The sequence below is a fragment of the Euwallacea similis genome, chromosome 8 (genome assembly GCF_039881205.1).
Source record: "Euwallacea similis isolate ESF13 chromosome 8, ESF131.1, whole genome shotgun sequence".
In the NCBI taxonomy this organism is placed as follows: Eukaryota; Metazoa; Arthropoda; class Insecta; order Coleoptera; family Curculionidae; genus Euwallacea; species Euwallacea similis.
This window is the reverse complement of record NC_089616.1, coordinates 3839715-3861652: the sequence shown is the minus strand read 5'-3', so window position 1 is coordinate 3861652 and position 21938 is coordinate 3839715. Positions and strand designations below refer to the sequence as shown.

Here is a 21938-nt window from a genome sequence, read left to right as displayed (position 1 = left end):
GGGAATTTTGGAGAAGAAGAGTGTATCTAGAGGCGTGATATGATTTTTTTATGGGTTTCTGATAATGTTTAACAAATTGCACAAGTCCCACCCTCTGAATAATTTAAACAATTTTAATCAGGCTATAAGTTTTCAATTCAACAACGCATTTGCAGTTGAAATCTCAAGGGGTGAAATGTCCTTTAAGAGGGTTTCCGATTCACAAAAAAAGAGAAAGTTGCGTAACTCATCCCCTAAAAGGTGTTTAACAATACGTAACAAAACGTAAGAGAAAGTTTCAAATTACACGAGCTCATGGACATTCAGTCATTTTATACCAGAGGAGGTGTGCACTTAGGACCTAGTTTTGCGCAGTTTTAGTGTTAAGTTTTACCATTAAAAACCTGTTGGTTTCAGTGGGTGTGTGTACTATAGTATTAATTGGTAAGTCCCATCAGTGGAGATACCCACTTGACTAAATGGGAATATATGAATAGATTAAGATAGTATAATTACAGCATAATGATTATAGCTTCTAATTTTATGGTAAATTGCTAATGAAGGGTAGATGACCTTGTTCAAAAGAACGGACTAAGGAAACTGAATATTCATCAAGTAGGTACACTTCGTATAAGTATTTAAAATCTTTACAGGGTGTACCAGAAACAATTATAGTTAGTATTAAGGTGTATTGAGTATTAGAAGGTACAAAAATTGAGCGATTCAGTTAAACTTGCCTTATACAATAGTGGTTCGTTATCATGTTCAGGGTGTCTAAAAAAATGTTTATGTAAAAATCGGTAAAAAATTTCACTTTTCAATTTACTGACTTAAAATTGATCCTAAGGAGGTTTCTAGGCACGATAAATTGAGTTAAAATATTTATTTCAAGCTAGTTGATGAATCGCGCCAGCTACGCCTCATCGATGTACAAAAATCGGATTAACTTGTCTCTGTTAATGGTTTGAATATTTGTATAAATTCTAATACCATCACCTATTTTTGGTAAAAAAATAATTCGTATCACGTAAATATTTTCGAAATATTTCCCACTGATTCCACGCATTTTCAATTTTTTGTTAACATTGCTCTGGTGATGCGGCTCACCTGCAAGTGCCTTTTAATACAATTAAATCTGATTTAGTTAAATAAAAAAATTAAAGCCTCATATTATTTGAAACAATCAAGTTCAACGAAAATAAGGAACTTTTTCTTAAAGCACACTATTCATCTTATTTCATTTGTGTGTTCCTGGAACGCCCTGTAAACGGTTGAAGTTAATTTACCGACTAAAAGTACTCTATTGAAATAGATTTACGATAATTATTAAACTACACAAAGAAATTTAAAGAACTGGAAAAACTCATACGTTCGTGGTACTTGACCGTGACTATGATATATCTCCCGCTATGAGTAACGAATGCGTCAGCTTGGATATCTATAAACTATACAAATATATAGCTCTAAAGAACCAAAGAATTAACTAGAATGACCTTATTTGTTTTGTAATTACCCTCCTCCCCCCTGCCTCCCGGAATATATCTGGTACCCGTAGACCGTGAATTATCAACGCCTTTTTTAAAATGATCTTAGTTGCTCCATTACCCACATCTGCTTCAAGATAAAACTATATGCACAACAAGTCATATGTGGAAAACTGTATCCTTGCAGAACAAACAATACCAACCCTTGTCGACTTAACCCATATTTTAATTCTCCAACTAACAATCTCATGCTTCCCCCCTTATTCCCCTCAAAAACGACCGCCAAGACTCAAATTGCATCCTTGCAGTGTAAGCAAAAGGAAATTTAACGGGGCAACCCCACTAAATCAGCTGGAGTGCACCCAGCAGCCGCAGATCCAAGATGGCCGAACCCCACCCTGTCCCGTTACCATGGCGACCGGCAAGGGGTTGTTATCACCGGAGGTAGGACGGCGGAGGGGGGCACAATCTCGCTTGTCTGCTGCCGCTTGTTTCGCCTCAGGTCAATTTGGTGGTTTCGAGACAAGTGGACCCAATACTGTGTTTTAAGGCCAGAATATGCATGACTAGTGGTTAAATTTATTGTCAAGTTCCAGTTAACTTACTTGCAATTTGAACTGTGAGCGTATTACTTGCACACTGCAATTTTTCAAATAGCAAATAATGAATGTGACAAACAGGAAGTTTCGGTGGTTTCCACAAAATTTTTCCATTCTCTGAATTATCAATGAATGCAAGGATGTGTTAATAAACAAAGCTTTGACACATAGTTAGTATGCGCTGCAGGAGACGTTAAATAATTCACATCAACTGCTTGATGGATATGGATGATCATTATAGACTAAAATAAATTGTCTATACAGTATAAGGAAGCTGAAATATCGTGTGATTACCATACAATGGGTCTAAATATGAATGGATCAATGCACACAAGATAATTGGAGGTTACACAAACTCCGGCCTTATGCCACTCTTGTCGGTTAAATAATCCAGAGGTTAATCCTCTTGCTAATTTATTCTAAACCATGTCGAAAATCCTATATAATGTCTGGGCCAAAAAGCCAATATTTCATCAGTCTGTGGACTCAGACTCCATGTCGACTGAACGTCGACGTCTGCTTTAAAGGGCCTTAAATTTGCTACTATCGCCCTAAATCTCGAAAAAAAACCTTTGAATATTTTTTGTATCGATGGCGCTTTTTTTCTATTTTTTGGGACAAATCTCGGATTTTAGCATGTCGAAAGAGAAAGTCACGAAAAATTTGAATAGGAATGCAGTATTACGGTAATTGATGTAGTCTCTTGACACGTACAATATTCTTGTTCGTGGTTGTTATAAATGAGAGAATAATATGTAAATATTCTATGTACCTAATTTTAATGAAAAATATTAGTGAAAATTAGATATTTATTCAAAATTTTCATTCTTGTAAACTGTGTAGTTTGATTGCTATTGTCAGCAAAAAGTTCTCTACTATAACTAATTAAGGAACCAATTTTATTGTTAGTTCTGGGACCTAAAAAGGTTCTTGTTATGAAGAAAATAACTAAAAATTGGGAGTTTATCTGAAAATGGAATGTTTAAAAACCTTCTTCCCTTATTTTAAATTCGTAGTTTCATTCGTATTATAAAATTTACTATTTTTTATTTGTGAGTAAAAAAAATTACTAAAACTTATATAATTATATAAAGCTATATTTTTCCAAAATGTGCATATCCTGAAATTTCATAGTTCAATTTGTATTATGAGCAAATAAGAACCTTCTATACGGCAGATTGATTAATTAATCAAGGCACACATTTTTCGATTTATAGTGCATTCTTAAATAGTTAATATGCCTTAAAAGCACGAGTAGAAATTATGTAGTTATGAAGTTTTCATATTATATCTTCAACTATTATGCTAAACTCAATTTCTATTGTGAGCAAATTCTCTTACACGGGCGATTTATATCTGATCAAGACACAAATTCTGCCGCTCATACTGTACTCTTGAACGATTATTATGCCTGAAAGGAATATATATATTTTTTTATTTTGAAGGTCAAACTTTTCAGAATTATTATAACTTCCAATGTTATGGTTAGTTCGATTTGTATTATTAGCAAATGAGCTGCTTCTATACCCCCGATTTACAACCAATCAAGACACGAATTTTGCTTATTTTTCTGCATCTTCAGAGGGTTCTTTAGGGAAAAGCACCATTGAAAATTACGTCGTGCTGAAGTTCTAATTTTTCACAATCACTATACATATATTCAAATTTTGTAGTTTGAATAGCAATCTGAGCATATGGGACCCATCTACACCACCGATTTATAACCGGTCAAGACACAAAGTTTACTCATTGTTCCATATTTTTAGAGGGTTCTTTAGAGAAAAACACCATTGAAAGTTGCATCATTCTGAAGTTCTAATTTTCTACAATCATTATATATTCAAATTTTGTAGTTCGAATAGTATTGTGAGCATATGACACCCTTTTACACTATCGACTTATGACCGGTCAAGACACACATTTTACGCTTATGCTGAATCCTCTAACAATAAAACACATTTGAAAAGCGCATGTAAAAATCTGTTCCTGAAGTTGCAATTTTTCAAAATTTACTTTCCCTTAAAATTCTCACACACGCATTGATAGCGGTTAGTTCAGCTTAACTAATATCTAAATTACTCTGAAAAACATCTTCCTTGCCCTGAATGTATCCCCTCGAGCATCCCCTCATGAAACCCCAGTCCATCATAACCGCAACCTATCTCAACATCCATAGCATCTCAACACCCATTACTCATATTATCCGTCCTAAGAGCAGACTTGACGAAAATCACATCACCAGAGAAGGATAGAGAATACCCCAGACACCGAGATTGTTGAAATGCCAGTGGGGCCTTAAAATGGGGAATTTACGGGTCTGCGGTTTGCATCTTTGTTTGCTTTTCGCTGACAAAGAGAGAGAAGATTGGATTTCGGGAATGATGAAGGTTCAACCATTCTTTGGGTATAGTTGTAATTTTTGATTATTATTTTTGAGGTTTAGTATTCGTTTGGTGTGCTCAAAATCGATTTCTTCGGAGGATAATTTGGAAGAATGGCGTGTCCTTAAACAAAAATACGTGACGAAAATATTTATCCTCAACTTCTATTTACGGAGCTCCTCCTTTCGACTTGGAATTTTTTTAGTAACTTAAACAAACTTGGGAGCAGAGATTCAATAAATTTTGCCTACCACAGTTATTTGAAGCGGACCTGTACTGGAATTTAGATCACATGGATGTTTGAGTCGACAATTAAAAAATACGAAGAAGGTTTATTCACAGTTTACTATAGAGATCATCGTCGTACCTCTCAACTACACGTAAATAAACCAATAACTGCATGAAGGATTTATAATAGGATGAAACAAAAATTCGGCGTTGGATATGTTTACAATATAAATATTTAAACAAGCTTCTTGGCGAATGGTGGTTTTGAAAATACGCAGACATTTAGGTGGGATATTAGGTAACAAGGGAGGGATGCTTACAAAATTATTTCTAGAGAAAGCAGTTTGAACCGTGAAGCCTCTATTGGCGATTGAGTTGAAGACAATTCAGGCTATTTCCTCCAACAGGCTCATATTGCTTGAAATTCTCCCCTTATATTACCAACATAACAAGCACCATATTGAACCCCTAGATTACCATAATCTTGCGCCTTTCCAAACATATATTACAAACTATATAAGACAAACAACAGCAGATGAATTTTCTTTTCCCATAGCCGTAGATTTTGGTTTGAAACTTAAACTAAAACCCTTCAAAAATCGTTATGGTACGAGTTAATCTTGAGCAAATTAGAAAAGTTTTAACATCAGCAAAGCTCAATTTCGGGCACTAATAAAACGGAGAGGGGCCTTTAGTCTAACCTAATTTAATCCCACTCGTGCAAATTGTTAAATTATTTATTAGACTAGAAGAAACCGTAAAGGTCACCTTTAATTTCATTAAGCCTCCAGAGGCGTATTTGGAGATATTCGCTGTTTCAGCTTTGCTTTCAAGTTGACGTGTGCCCTACAAACTTGCAAAAACCACCCTTAAAAAATGCAAAAACACTGTAGCGATAGAAAATTGATAAAACTGGAGAAACAGTGTAAAACAAATAAAAAATGAACGCCACTGGGGTAATACAACCGTGTCTTACCTGTCCAAAAGGCATTCAGAATCGCTCCTTGCGGCCTATTGCGTCCTTTCCTTTATTTATTGTCTTATTTGGTCCCCCAGGACGATCCCCTCCACTCAAAAAGGGCCATCCTGGAATTGCCGTAGAGGAAACGGAAAACAATGAGGAAAACACGGGCTTATAAATGGAGAATTCTCCAGATGTAGCACGGGAAGAAATGCAGGTGTTTTGAATGGGTCTGGAAATATATTAGCCATTCAATTGCTTGGAGGTGAGTATTGCCCGGGGATGGAAAAACATAACTTTTTCATGTTTTTGAACGTAGAATTTAATACAAATGTAAGGAATGTAAGTGAAATAATGACCGTTAATGTTAGATATTAGAATTGACCAAATATTGAAGATTGAAATGCCTCAAGACGCCCCTTTTAGGCTCGTTCATATGAATCTTGCAAGAATTTAAATTTTATTCAGACATCAAGTAGGTCTTTGGACATTTATCCAGGAATGAACCTCATATTTACGACGAGTGAAGAACATTAATGAAATTTTAAAATGTCTTAAGATGAATCTTCTAGATTCCCTTATTTAATAATTATCTATCCATTCTTAAGTTTGTTTAAGCTTTTGGGTGGAGTTTTGGATATTTGAAGAGTTATGACCAGATTCTCTTGCTCATAGTAATTTCATATTAAATTCAGTTTATATTTTAGACAAAGAAATAGTAATCTTAAAGGTTTGAAATACCCTAAAATGAGTCTTCTACTCGTTTATCGGCCTAACTCTAAGTGGATCACATTATCTCGTGTAGAATTTTCATAAGATAATATTAGTATAATTCTCGTTGGGGCAAAGTATTTTCAAAACGGTTGGAGGTATGTGTAGGAACAAGCATATAATCAAGAACTCTATTGAAAAAATCATTCTGTTAGATAGCAGAATATGGAATTAATTAACAGCTAATTTTTTTTCATAATCCCCTTCGAAGTTCTTATCTCTAAAATGGTTGGAGATGGGTATAAAATAATCTACTTTAGGCTTGGTATATTAAAACCCTAAAATATAGAGGTTGACCTGATATTAAAAATCATAATTTTATGAATGGTAGAAAATGGTGGAGAGAAACTCGACATTTTTAGCACGTTTCTTCTACACAATCATCTTATTAAAATCTCTGTATATATGTAAAAAATAATTCCCTTTACGTTTGGATAATAAAAACAAACCTCAAAATAAACAGGGTACCCTACTTGAAAATCTCTCCCTTGACCTGCAGAATGTGGAAAAAAACAAGGTGGTTTTTCGCTCTTTTAAGGTTTACAATAAACTGCATGCTTTGTTATTACCGTTTTAGATCCCATTATGCACTTCTTTCAGCCATACAGCACCAACAATGTTTACACAGTAAAGGCTCAATCTTCATTGAGTTGACGACATTGTGATATATTATTTTATAGAAGCAACATACGTAAATTTTACTCCTCTGTGGAATAAGAGAATGAATTTTACTCCTTCATTAATATCTGAGATCACTGAACAGGTAAAAATAACTTGAAAACTTTACCAACCTTTCCAATATCAAACCCTCCAACCCTACAAAATGCACTTCAGCTTTGCACAACTTTTCCATCCCCTGAAATAAACCGATAAGCACAAAAAGGGTTGTAAATAACGCCGAACTTTCTAACGACTTCTAGTTCTAGGAAACTTTCCAAATTTTACGAGCCCTCATTACATTGCACAACTTCCACGCTTTAATACAGTCTTTTTTAATGTTAGTTTTAGTTGCAGCATCCTATTGTGTCACACCCTTTTATGTGCCTGGCTATAAATACCTTTAAAAAAGGGTTAAGATCATAAAGTCGACTTTCTCTTATGGGCACCAGCACAGGTGGAAATATTTTTTAACAATTTTGTTCTGCAGAGGAGGATCAAAGCCTTCAGGGGAAAGAGGAGAATTTTAATAAAACAGCGGCATTTAATGGAATTAAATTTCCGGCTGGGATTTTTTTTAATTACCCTGAACAATGGAGAGTTTTAATTCAGCTGTTCTTTGTGTAAATAAGTCTTTTTGTTTCAGGGATTAAAATTCAACGAACGTCCTCGATTTTAGGCAGTCAGACGGCCCATTGCCTGCAGCGGTTCAAGGTTCTGCGTCCATTTTGAAGAAAAACTTCTCCGAGATGTTGCAAAAAATGCTTGAAGTTGTAAAACGCGTAATCGAGTAGCAAGTAGAATCAAAGCTCTATAAATTCTAAGGCGCACTTAACGTGATCGTAAAATTCATTTTTATTGCCCGTCAATAAATTACTTAGGACCTTATTTATGGAGACTTAAGACCTAGGAGACACGCGTCGAGAATTCCTGTCTTCTGATCGAAAAGTAAATTTAAAAAAACAGCGAAGTAGCCGGTGGATATATTCTAAAAATGGCCTAAGAGAGGAGCACCGAAGAAGCGTGATGGGTATAGGGGAGAGAGATCCTGCAGGTTGTGTATGGTGCAATTTAAGTTGCGACGGAAGCCCCGACACAAACATTGAATGTTATTTTATGACAGTTTAGCGAAATAAAATGTCCTAGTTTATGGTAGAGTAGTGTGAGGTCTAGTGCAGGATGATATTGCCTCGAAGAGCAACAGCAATATTTTGTATTCTCAGCTTCTGGTAAATAAAATATTAAAGTTTAAATTTACTTTTTAGTTGCCCAATTCCCATTAAAACTAAGTATTCAAAACGAGATCAATAAGCATAAATTACACTCCGCTCTGAAACCTGCCTCTATAAATAATGCATTTTAAGGCGATAAGGAATTATCGATGTAGCAAGTAAAAAAGAGTACTAAAATATGGAATTATACACACCGCGATTTGAGCACATTATCTGTGAACATTAACGTGTAAATTTAACAAGAAAAAACTAAGACAACCTTACTGTCAGTAATTACACATTATTAAAGCAAATTTCCATTTGCTAATTGCATTACGCGTAGGAAGGTGTGCAGGAACAGGACGAGAACCCAGAATCATCGATGGGTACCACCATATTATACATATGCGTTCGAAACAGGTTCGAAATCTGGTTTCAAGGCGGAGTCGCTTGCGTTTAAGGCATTAAGTCTGAATAACTGGAATATATCTAAGAATTTATGTTATAGATACGCCATGTGCACAGAGGGTTTTTCAAGTCGAGGAGTTTGTTGTGTGTGTTGGGAGGTTGTACATCGCGTAGAAATAAATTTCAATAGGAACTGAAATTATGTTTTCGATTTATGGAAAGAGATCTTGTTAGAGATACAGATTCGAAGTCAAATGGCAATCTTTGTATGCAAAATTCTGAGTTATGTGCAACTAAAAAAGTGTACATTGTATTCATTTTACGACAATTTAAGAATACACATATACATATGTATATGACTTATCAATGGAAACTTTTAAAATTCACGTAAAATTTCAAACATTCCTGAGAGTAGAAGGTACCATCAAAATACATGGCCGTTCATTAAATTTTTCTAAAAATTTCCTTTGAACAGTGTTGTGTTTAACAAGCAATTTTTGAAATATAAAAAGTGGAGTTTTGATTCGTGGAATGACGTGGCAACGTCGTCTTTATATTTCGAAAAATGGGCGATAAACACTGGCACTTATGCATTATCACGGACTGGTTGACGCATGAAGGAAAAACATTACGTTTAGTTATTAGAATTGGGTAATTTCTCAACTGTTAAATCATAGCTTAGTGGAAGGACAATTTTCGGAATATGAAAACCTGACGTTAATTATTTTAGTTTATTTCAAAATATTTTGATAACGTCGCATGTGTTCACATTTAAGTAGACAGTGTTGCCAGATGCATTACAAAATCTTTAGTATTGACGATTTTTTTACCCAAATCATTTTAAGTACATATTAGAATTGAAGTATTTGATATTCAAACAACAGTTTTGTAGAGGTTGATTCGGGTTAGTTCAGAAGAATTCTGTAAAAACCTGGTTTGGAATTCTGGAACCTTGGAAATACATTATAAAATATGTTTTAGACATTTTACACCCTGTCATGAAAGCTTATAGATATAGAACCAGGTCTGTGCAGGATTAAAGATCGAAACAATTCATTTGAGAGATTTTTAAAAGCACTTAATGTTCTATAGATTAAAAGTGACGAAATTCTTGTGAACATATAAAAATTAGACGCTGTTTTTTAGTCTAACTTCTTTACTTATTTTTATTACATTTGTTTGAATTCGTTTGGATTGCAAGCGCACCACTGGACCTTATACAGGGTCCGCCTTTGGAAGCTGACACCATCCATATGTGGAAAATTACAAATTTAATTTGACAAATTGTTGTACAACAATTGTTGATAACAATTGTACAAAACTATTTGACATAAATTGATGAAATTAATTTTAATTTGCTGGAAACACTTTTATTAACAATTAAAAGATTAACAAAAAAATGTTGAAAAGTCTTTGAAAAAGAACATCGGAATTTAAAATTTGTAAATTCAAAAAGTTATTTTTTTCAAGTAGCACCCTATAATTATTTTTGCACCATTAGATTGGTAAAAGAAAAATGAACAAAGACGATATACAACATAACTATCAAAAATTAATACTTTTTAAGTACATCGAAAAAAACTATATATAATAATAAACTATACTTTATTCTGCGTAGGTAATAGATACACCATCGCACCTGTCATTTTTATCTTTGGGGTCAAATTAAAAATATTGTTTATACTACACCATTAACGACCAAGGAAGATTGTATTCCAAGGGTACGAATTCGTATACAGGTGTGATGATGTCTATTACCTATGCAGAATAAAATAGTTTATAGTTTTTTTTTTAATTTACTCAAAAAGTATTAATTTTTGATAGTTATGTTGTATATCGTATTTGCTTTTTTTTACCAACCTAATGGTGCAAAAATAATTATAGGATCCTATTTGCAAAAAATGACTTTTTTGTATTTAGAAATTTTAAATTCCGATGTTCTTTTTCAATTTTTGAAGTATTTTGTTAATATTTTAATTGTTAATAAAAACGTGTTAATTTTCCAGCAAACTAAAATTTATTTCATCAATTTATATAAAACAATTTTGTAGCAATTGGGTTTTAGGAAAACTCTACAAGAGTCGAAAAAGTTGTAAAAATCAAAATAAATAAAAAAACATCGGCAAAGTCAAGAATCGATACTTTGTTATATTGTGAAACTTATGTTTATTTTCGACAACAAACCCATTTTCATTGGAAAAACGACTATGTTCCATTTTAAAAAATGAGGTAAGGGTCAGTTTTCGGTGTAAGCGGAAATCGTATCAGGTTGAAAATATTTTTAAATGTCGGGTTTTCTCCACAAAACAAAAGTATAAACTTCAAAAATACATTAAACTTGCAATTTTCCATATACGGATGGTGTCAGCTCCCAAAGGCGGACCCTGTATTGTATTGGAAGCTCCTCGTCCACTTCCCAACTCGCGCGCCTCTGTAACGTAATATAGTATATTCCATATTTAATATCCGAAAGTATCGATAAAACCAGAATAAAAATTACTCGATACCGATCGAAAATGTCGATATGCAGTTGAGCGCGTTTCGAACTGCAAAAGCCCCCTTTATGCGCAACTAAAATGCAATAAATTGCCGACATTATTGCCGGCTGGAATGACGTTGAGCAAGGGTTTATTTACACCATTTTCCATAAATTGTGGCATAAAGCCACATCGAAACGTTGGATTTAATTGCCGTTTTTTTTTTGCACCGAGTTTAATTAAGACCAGCGAAATTTGATATTTCCATTTACGGAATCGATTTAATTATGAGATATTTGGTTTTGGTCTAACTAGGGCTTTATTCGCAGATACTCAATTGACTACCTATGAAGCCCACCCATGCAGATGGAGTTTGTCCGACAATCTGCGGTTAATTCTCCACGTTCTATGAGTTTAACGACTAAACTCTGGCAGCAATTTCCAGCTAGAGGTTATATACCTTTAATTAAGAGCAAAATCAGGTGGGGCGGATGGTAAATGAAAGGGCCTTTTGCGCCGAGTTCTCCTGATTAAAGCAATTAATTAATATGCTACTAGAGGTTATTAGAGGTTCCTACAACAAGCAATCGCAAAAAAAAATGGCTACCTTTTGGAATTATTGCAATAACCGCAAAGCCGTTCCCCATCAATATGCAATATTATCCTCTTCAGCTCGTTCCGAAGATATTTCAGGTATGGAATTGCATTGCAAATCGATTTCTTTCTTTGGATTCTTGCAATTTCGCATCGTTGCCGCCTCGACTTAAGTCGAATAAAATTACCATTTTATTGGCGCTGATTGCAGAAAATGGTAATGAGATGGCATAAAATCGGTACTATTGGAGACAGTTTCCATGTCCATGTGACAGGACCCGGTTGCTCGTATAAAATGGAAAACTCGTTCTCGCGCATTTTTCTGCGAGATAAGCCTCAAAATACTTGCCCTATAAAACAGCATAAAGCTGTTAATTGGTGAAACGGAATGCGATTATTAAGAAGGCTATTTATGGCCCTATTTCTTGATCAGATGACTGATGATGAGCTTGCCACACATGCCATAATAGTCTCAAAGCTATTTGTGTCTAATGGTTTTCCTAAAGGCCAAGTGGTTCGATAACACTTAATCCTAGTACCATGAACGATAAAGCTGAGATTTGTCTTAATGGGAGACGTCACGGCAGTAAACAGAAAATAAGGATTAATGAGGGGGGCTGTTATTGGCCCATTTCAGGTACTAACTTAAACCGAAAGCCTGTTCTTGCCATAAGGAAAATTTCTTAATCGTTTTTGCTTTCTTGGGAATCAGTGGAAATAATTGGTTTTAATGCTTTAATGGAAATGTTGACGACATCATTGACATGTTAATTTTAATGTTTTTCATTTTAAGAACTTGTAGATACTTAAAAAATGTCTAACAAATGGGTTGAAAGTAAATAAGTAGAAAATAGTAAATATTGCGGTTTTCATGCCACTGATGATTTTGGAGGCATTTCAATAACAAATGCAATATTGGTGTCTCATTCTTTTGCTGAATCAATTATTGACAAATTACAGTGATAATTTGCACTAGTGCAATTATTGCGGTTATGCCCCTGGCTGCCCAAGCAATGACTATAACAAACAGGAATACTTATGTGACGTGGTCGATGATAACGTCTTCTTAAATACAATTCGTGCAACGAAAATTAATCTTAAACTTAAAAAGGGTCTCGCCACTGCATACACTTATACTCTCTTTTACAAATTAAATTGTATTAGTGCGAACTCCCCAAAAATTATAAATAACTTTCGTTGAAAAATCTTATTCCTAATGAGTGTGTGTGTTCACTTTTTCACTTTTCAAATTTGGGCGCAAATATCTCGAGAACTCGTGGAGCAATTGCTCTAAAATAGTGCTATAGAAGAAGGTTAAATTAATCGTCTTAGTGAACTCTCGAAGCCTGCATAGTTTTAATTTTTTCAAGACACATTTTTTACAGTACTCTAAAGTCTATTGACGATTTTAATTATTTCACCTGAAAAGTACTGAAATATCTCAAATAGGCCGACTACACCATTTTGTCCAGAAACTGCGCAGATGCCCAAACCTCCCTTCAAACACAGCTGGTTTCAATTAAAACGAGTCTTACCTCTTGTAATACGCAATAAAACAACATTTTTATCTTCATCCCCAAAATACCTTCGCAGGAAAAATACGCACACCCAGAGCCAGATCCCCATAACCCCAATGCCAACAAAATGCCCCTGAGGACTTAAGACAGCAGTTCTTATTTCCCACGGGAAGGGAACTCTTTTATATCTCGAAAAACCCGGAAGTTTATTTGAAATTGGTCTAGAAAGAGACGGGAATAATTACATTTCTTGGAACTACGAAAGCTATCGGCAGGCAACCCACAATACACGTTCAATTTTAAAACTAGCTCAGATACGTGCCATTATTTATATCCACCTCACTAGATTGGCAAGTGTGCCAATGGAGGCTATAAATTTGCGGCAGTTGCGTGATGGGACTTCATACCTTTAACTTTTCGCACGCTCGAACATAAATTTACTCCCATAAATACGTCTCTCCAGAACGACTGATCAATATCGATAAATACAAGCTAATAAGATCTGTTTATGTTAAAAACTTTTCCTGCCAAAAACTAAGTAAAACGATTCTTTACGCAAAATTGGCAAAATCCTAGAAGAAAAACATTTAAGCTATCATGTAATACCAGAACTCCACAATAACAGAGAGCTTTTATCAAAGCCTGACCTCGCTGGCGCCATCTACACGCAATAGTCGGAACTGATTAGTTCGGTCGACAGTGCTGCCCAGGGACCTCGCCGCCATTGGTTTAGCGGCGTCGGCCATGATTTGGGTTTGACAGTTGAAGCGAATTTATGGGGAGAAAGCACGGCCCCTATTTAACAACTCTGGCCAATGGGGGTTGGAGAGGGCCCCTTTAAATCGGGGCCATTGCGATTGGGGAGGGTTTTTGGGCTGGCAAATTACACCCCTGGAAACCGAAAAGGGTGGGGATTAGATGACCGCAGCGCTTTGAGGAGAGAAGATGGCTGGTGTCGGTTTATCACTAGAGTTAGTTTGGTTTGATTTTGTGCAATTAAGATCTTGGATTAGCAAATCATTTGTAATGATCTTATTATGTATATATTAATTTAAAATACGATTTAATTTAGTAATAATTGAGCGGCAATAATAAAGACATTATTTCTTAGGATGTTTTACGATTTTATGAAGCTCATAAAGCGAGGTGATTTATAAAAATTTTAATGTGCAGATCAACACGATGTTGAGAGATAAAATTTTAACCTAACCCAAGTCGTCTGTGGTTGCCTTTCATTGACTCTTAACTTTTATGGGGTATAAAAGCTACCTTTTATGAGCTCTTTACGAGAGCGAGTCAGCAATCAATCTTTTGGAGGTTTGAATGAAATATTTGCGCTACTACTTACGATACACGGTTACAGGTGTTTCCAAGGGATTCTGACTTTTTATACCGGCGAAGAAAAACCGAATCGATATATTTAGTAAAACATTTTCTGGACATTGTACCATCTCATCCCCGGCCACAGCAACCTAAAAATTTTAAGCGGCAGTCCCTTAGAGGCGTTCAAAAAATGCCCGCAAGTAGTCATCTGTATTTGATACGTATCAAGACATTCTTATAAATTCTCATAAAGAAAAAACGAATTTCTACAATTCAAACTCACTTTATGAGGTCAGGAAAAAAGCCAGCAAATTTAAGAAACAAGATATTAAATCTGAAAGCAACAACAACGATTTCCTAAATAGAATCGGAGATTTAAAGGCAGATTTGAATCATTAAGGATCGTTTTCAGGCGTTTCCAAGAAAAAAAAGGAAGATATGAGAAAATCTCTGCTCTATGACTCTCTGTCTCTTATCTTAAAATTACAAACGCATTTTTGAAAAACTTTATCATTAAAAGAAAAATCATTAAGTTCAAAGGTTAAAATGATCATTCTCAATAAAATTGAAAACCGAGAGAATTTGAAGAATTTGGAACTGTTCTAATAAAGGTCAAAATAAATCTAAAAATTCGGAAAATATTTCGCCGGATTCTTTACACATTTTTGGCAGGTTTAAAAGGCGAACTAATAAATTTTAAAATAAACTGAAAATTTTAAGGTAGACTTGAGGAGATGCGTCAAGATATAAAGCTGAGTTTCACTTGACCTTAAGTCAAGAAAAACAGCTCGAAATTCAATTAAATCCTTACGGTTTGTGGAAAGCATACAGTTCCATGAGATTTAAACGGAGGGTATATTGACCACTTTCTTGTAACACCCAACATTTAGCATTCCTGCATAGGCTACAGAGATAACATTGAAACCTTTCACTGACCTCATAATCATATGATAAACTACACAATAATAATTGCTCTATTTGTATTTAACATAAATCTCTTCACGAATAAACAATCGCACATTTTTACTTATCAGCTGTAGCTTTATCTCCATTTTATACTTTCTATGTCAACATTGAAAATTGCTTTGGTTACAATAACACTGATGCACCTCCATCTAACACAACAAACTTCTGTAATCAAATTACGCTTGTGGATTAGCATTTATTGTTATTGTTCCTCCATCCACGGGCCTTAAAGACGTCTGTTTATTTGAAGATAGTCGAACTCAAACAAGTTTCCTTGCACGGGCGTCGCAAACATGTCTTTATGGCGAAGTATCAAGATCAAGTGGGAGGCACTTGGGCTGAATTTTTATTTTCTGTCAAACCCAACAATGAACTTAAAATAGTTTGTGGGGCAAAAACCTACTTTTCGCATTAAATTTAACGAGCAACTATCAGGAGAGACGTTTCTGATCGCTGATGTTTCAATCATACCAAATTCCACGGGAATAAAATTAATACAAATTGAGTTTATGCATGACCATTTGCCATGCAAATGGCTCGAAAGTGTCAATATCGAAGTGACGTGACGTCATAAATTCCGCAAAATATTAAGGGGACGTCATTGTAAACCTCTGCACTTAATTGTCCCCGTAATTTCTGCAAATTATCTTCAATTCTGACGTTTACCCGCTGGTTTTGCATTTAGAGTGGCTTTTGCCGCGGACTGGGAGGAAAGCAAAATGGCCATGTATGATTAACTTCAATGACTGTATGTATATTAGATTTAATGGAGTACGGAGAGTTATGGAAACTTAAATAAATTACGTCAAGGTGATTTTAATTGGCGGCAAAACCGATGGTGCTAAACAAAAACAAGAAGATGCAGCATGTTAATATACTGCATAGGCTTGTACTCCTCCGCTTTTAGTGCCAAAGCCATAAAACTCGGTTTACGGCCCCATAATAATTATTTCGAAAGTTAACACTTACCGTCTTTAGCGCTCACTACCGGAGTTTGCCATTGCGGTGTGTTAAATCTGCAAGGAACAATAATGGAAATTAATATTTACATGCTTAACTTTAGCAATACCAACACTCTCCTTAGAAACCCACCCATAAATCATACCCAGTGCCAACCACAAAACCGTAAAGACACATAACGGACCCAGAAACCTTTTTACCCACAAATCCTTGACTACATTACAAAAGTGAGCTATTTATGGTCCCCAAAGTAACTCTTTTATATTGCGCAACCTTTTTTTCCAACTTTCATCTTTTTGGGGCCTTCGATTTATTGGTTCGTTTTATTTTCAGGGTCTTGCGTAAGTCTTTGAAGCCTGTCCAGACTATTTTTGGTCCTTGGATTATTGGGTCAATTGGTTTGTGTTGTTTTGTGGCATGGTATATCGATTTTGTACTGCGGCTAGTGAAATCTTAATGTTAGGTGGGGTTTTTATATTGCAGAAGAACGGGAAAGCAATTCAGCAAATGGCTAAGTTTTAGGAAAAATTGGAATTTAGATTTTCATTGAGTTGAAGAAATAATTTGACAATTTCTACGAGAGTGTTCGAGAAAAGCATATAGCGTAAAGAAAAATATAGCGAGAGGTACATGGTTATATAAGTGCTGGGAGCATATACCTGCATCATATACAGGAAAACTCTTTGATTTGTGGTGTCAAAACATAAAAAAATGTAAAAGAGGTTTAGTTTAAGAAAAGCCAATTTTCAGGATTCAAATGGAAAAGTGAGGAAAATTTAAAATTACCTTGTTAAAATACTAAAATTCGACACTTTACATCCCTAAAACGGCGAGAGGTAGATGTAGGGACGTGCACTACAATTATTCCCCGCGTGTTTTATTGTTTAGATGCCGAATTATATAAAGGTTTTTTAGTTTTAAAAATTCAATCTTTCCAACTAACCTGAACTAACTGATATTCAAAGCTGCAAATTTGTAAAACTTTGAGAAATAGGTGTAACGACATGGATGCTACAAATATTCCCTGAGTTTTATAATATTTAAAACTCAAATAATATTGGAGGTGTTCAATTGAAAAACGGCGACTTTTCGGCGCTTAGAAGAAAAGTACTTAGGAAGGGGAGTAAGTGGAAGGAACGTGAGTAACATAAAAGGAGTAAAATGGAAAATTGCTATAGAAACACTAAAATTGAAGTCTCGAGAATTAAAACGGCGAGAGCTAATTAAATACAGACATACATAGGATGGCCCAATAGGAATTCTTGAATGATATTATCTAGGGGCAACCGTTTCCACTATTCACTTTTCTTTCGCTTTATCTTGTCTGTTTCTTTCTTTTATTTTCGCATTCTCTACATTTTCCTCCGAATTCTTCTGGCTACGAAATTCTACCAAGTATAATTAATATAATAGTATAAAAACCATAAATAATAATAAGATAAAAAATAAAAATAATCAAAAATAAATTCCTCTCATAAAGGCACACACTTCTTTCCATTTAACCAACTCTGTATCTCTAATAGTTTCCCCGTGTTGTGAATTGAACTTAACTTAACATCCCCGGCATACTCTTTATTGTTCTTGATATTGAAATTTGTAAAACATTTCATTTGGAATGCATGCACCATCTTCCTTTGTCAATAAACATGACCGGCCATGACGCGTCTCTTAGGAACACCATATGGTATAAATTAGAATATTAACTAGTTAAAGATAAGTAACGATAAGTAGTTGCGGGCCTCATAGATACCCGCATATTTTCAAAATAAAAGCTTCTAAGAAATAGTGATAACCCAATCAGACCACACAAACCCGTTGAAAATAATTTCTAGAGACAGGTGAGTGTAGTTATATACACAGTGTGCCAATTTTAGCTTGTTGCGGAGACATCTATACAATTCTCGTGCTTTATTGCACATATTATACATTCTTGTATATTTGCTCGTAAAGCTGCCAACAATAAAACAGTAATAGAGTTATAACAGAGGCATAAAAGCTTGATAAGTTAATAAAATTATGCAAACATGTTCTGTAGAATTGATATAAATGGATTGTTTAAGGAAGCGAGTCCATTTCGAAGTTTAATGGTTCACGTTAATGTTTCACAACGATTTATTCCCGTGAAGGAATAATTAGATAATACTTTTATTTCCTTTAAAATGGCGGGAAATTGTCCTATTTACATTTGCAACAAGTTATTTTAATGGGGGTTTTAATTAATTGTTGTTTACTAAACGAACGTGCAGAGAAGTTGAATAAAAGCTCGATTGCACGATGTCTTGACTAAAATTCAATTGTTCGTTTAACGTATTGTTCCATCTGAATCGATGGCTGCCTATTCCCACACCTCAACAGAACATTTCGGCCATCAGCGTATTATCAGGCCGTCCCAGCGCGTCCCAAAACTGATGCATATGGAATATGGAATGCACTATCGACTTGCTGCGCACGCATATGCCGATTCGGCAACATTTCATCGGCAATGACACTGGAATTGCATCGGTTTTCCAAGGTTGCCGCATTGGCCACAAAATACTAAAACCTACTTATGAGCCTCTAAAGGGAATTAGTATGAAAATAGCGCCTGGTGACGCAGTGTTGTCATAACGATCTGATGTTGATTAAGTCAATATTCTATAGAATGAGGATGGTAATGAAAGTGAAGGCCTGGATCTGGCAATACTGCTTATAAAAATAGACTTCAAACATGCATTTTCCGGGTTAGGGAAATGGCGCACACACGCCTGCCCGTTTCTCCACTCTATGGTTCCGCGATAAAAGAAATGGACTTTTGAGAAAGGTTTTTAAAATGAACGACGAAAAAAGGTACTTGCATTAAGTCGGTTGTTTTTCGCATCTATAAAAGCTAAAAACCTTTTATAGAAGGAATGGCAGCTGCGCCTCAAGTTTTAGAACTTTCGATTATAGATTAGGATCTACGCTCCTGCACGTTATATCAACTCTTTTTTTTTCTTTTTTTCTTCGGGGACTTACAGCCACTTCGTGCAAGCTTTCAGCGACATGCAAAAGCAGAGTGCAATGGATGTCTACTTTCTCCTTGGTATTGGAATTTATGTGGTGCATAAGGGTGGGTTTCAACCCCTCGAAATCGCGCCCTTCTGAACGCTTAATTAATGATTTATTCTGCATATACGAGGGTCGATGGAATGGGAAAATGCATTTCTTCATAGCAGAGAATGTTGAAATGTAAATAACTTATTATTTTGAATCTAAAAAACATAATTAAACCAACCGTTTCTAAATATCAAAGATTGTTTATTCAATCCAAGAAACTGCGTTTATTTTAAAAATAAATATACAATTCAGCTTTCAGCCTCATCTGTTCGGCGAACATGACTCTAACAACTCTACTAGTTGTTTGTATCAAATGTTATAAATAATTTAACAGTTCAGAATGCGAGGCACTTGAAGTACATTTGGGCTCTGGATTATTTATTGCTTAAGTAAGCAAACAGTAGTTCTTATTAACTAAGTTTTTAAAGTATCATTTATAATTGACTGAGATACGATCGTGTTGAAAAATGTCTCTTTGTTAGTGGCTTTTTAAGGCAATTTACCATAATTTTTTCTGGAAAAAAGTAGCTACGTGTCCTTAATATCTTCTTAGAAATAATCCCATTAAGAAGGTATTAAAATACGAGAGAAGCCCTTTCTAAGAAATAAAATTTCCTGCGCAGATTGCTCCATCCCAACTCCAATTTTAAGGGTTTGTCACCTTTTGCAAGTCTGGCGACATTTTGATCTTGTTATCTAAGCAGCGAGAGTTAATCGCCGATAGAGCTGAAGATAGGGGGGGTACAGGTTTAATTATAAGTGCATCACTAATGATAGGGAAATTATACAACATTGTTTCCAGGAAAACGTGGCTTGAAATAGAACAGTGCAGGGATTGCCTTTATTTACCTAAATAAATTGTAAATTATCGATACTTTATGCAGTTAAGCACGAAGTAACTGGAAACCGAACGTTGTAATGTAACAGGGGCATTCGCTAAGTAGCGTCAATAAGGGCTTAGGAAGCGAACACGAACGGTGAACGGCGTGGTGAGCATCCGTGACCCACTTAACGGTCAATTTTTTGAACGAATCCTTTTGATTGTTACATTACAGGACATAAAGACGTATTCTGTGAACTGTACAATATTTACGTAAAATAATTGAGTAGCCTCAAGTCAAAATTTAGTCTTTTTGCTCTTTTCGTAACAACCACCAGTGTCACCAGCCAGTTCACCAATGTCGCGCCACTGTTAAGGTTTCTTTATCTAAATAAATCTGCCTAACCACTACCGTCTTTTTCCTTTGGCTTGCAAAATCACATACGAACAAACGCCATTCTAAGTCCGTCATTTCAAAACCGACTAACGGTCTTAATAAAAACCGTAGTGCTGCTGAGCCAAACTTTAAAAATGACCACTCGTTGCACCAATTACGAGCATCGTGTGTGATGTTCACTTTGAGCATTACGTTACAGAGCTTTTATCTTCCCAAGTCATTTCCAGGCCTTTAGGGTTACGCCAAAATTTGCGAAAAGTTCAGTAAAAGCGCCTTTTCCGTCACGAAATTTTTTTGTCGGGCATTCTATTAATCCGCAGAAAAATTACCGTTGATTTTTGCCGTAAATGGAACACTTTTCAATGGAGAAAGAAAACACCGCTCAAATAAGGTATTACGGACCTATTTTTCTCTGTCACCGGAAAAGGATTGAATGAAGCTCTGTTTTAGCAGGATATAAAATCAATTTTCGATAATCATAAATATTCAGAAATACGTGCAAAAAGCGCCAAACGGTACATTGCGCATCTGTCTGACCGATTTTGATGGTCCCCAATCGGCTTAATTTTTTGTGGAAACAGAGTTATTATTACATCTTAAGATGTCATTAAAATTGATTGGATTTGAAGAGGAGCAGTGACGATCAAGACAAGACCAAGATTAGACTGGTTTCGGTTTTGTTTTTACATTAAAAGTCTTGGTCTTGCCGCAAGAATCTTGCTACTCTTGCTATTTCTCAAATTCAATATTGTTTCTATCAGTACGTGTGGCCGCAATTTCATGAAAATCTTAATAAAAAAGATGTAGTAAGAATATGCACTCCGTCTTAACTCGCGGGATTAACGATCCAATAATCGTATGTGACACTGGCTCGAAATAAATCTGGTCGCTGTATTATCCTTGCCTAAGCATGTGGCAACACGAAAAACAAGCGCTTTTCCGTGCACTTGCGGGAAAATGGCTTTTCAGTCAAATGAAAAATGATTAGTTTTCAGTGGTACAAAAGAAAAACGGTTCGTATGCCTTTTTTGCTTGAAATAACTTTAGCTTTGAAAGAAAATAACCTTCCTCGTCTCTGCTTCAAAGACCACTCACCCAAATATTAACATTTCTCCAGTCTGTCAGACTGA

General features: G+C 35.3%; 1 long non-coding RNA gene across 1 annotated transcript; it reads left to right on the top strand.

Annotated features, from left to right (window-relative positions):
• Nucleotides 1–306: 306 nt before the first annotated feature.
• On the top strand, nt 307–8563 carry LOC136410183 (uncharacterized). The gene is made up of 3 exons (XR_010752221.1): nt 307–423; nt 5728–5897; nt 7707–8563. It is a non-coding gene; the product is annotated as an uncharacterized lncRNA (long non-coding RNA).
• The last annotated feature ends 13375 nt before the right edge of the window (nt 8564–21938 follow it).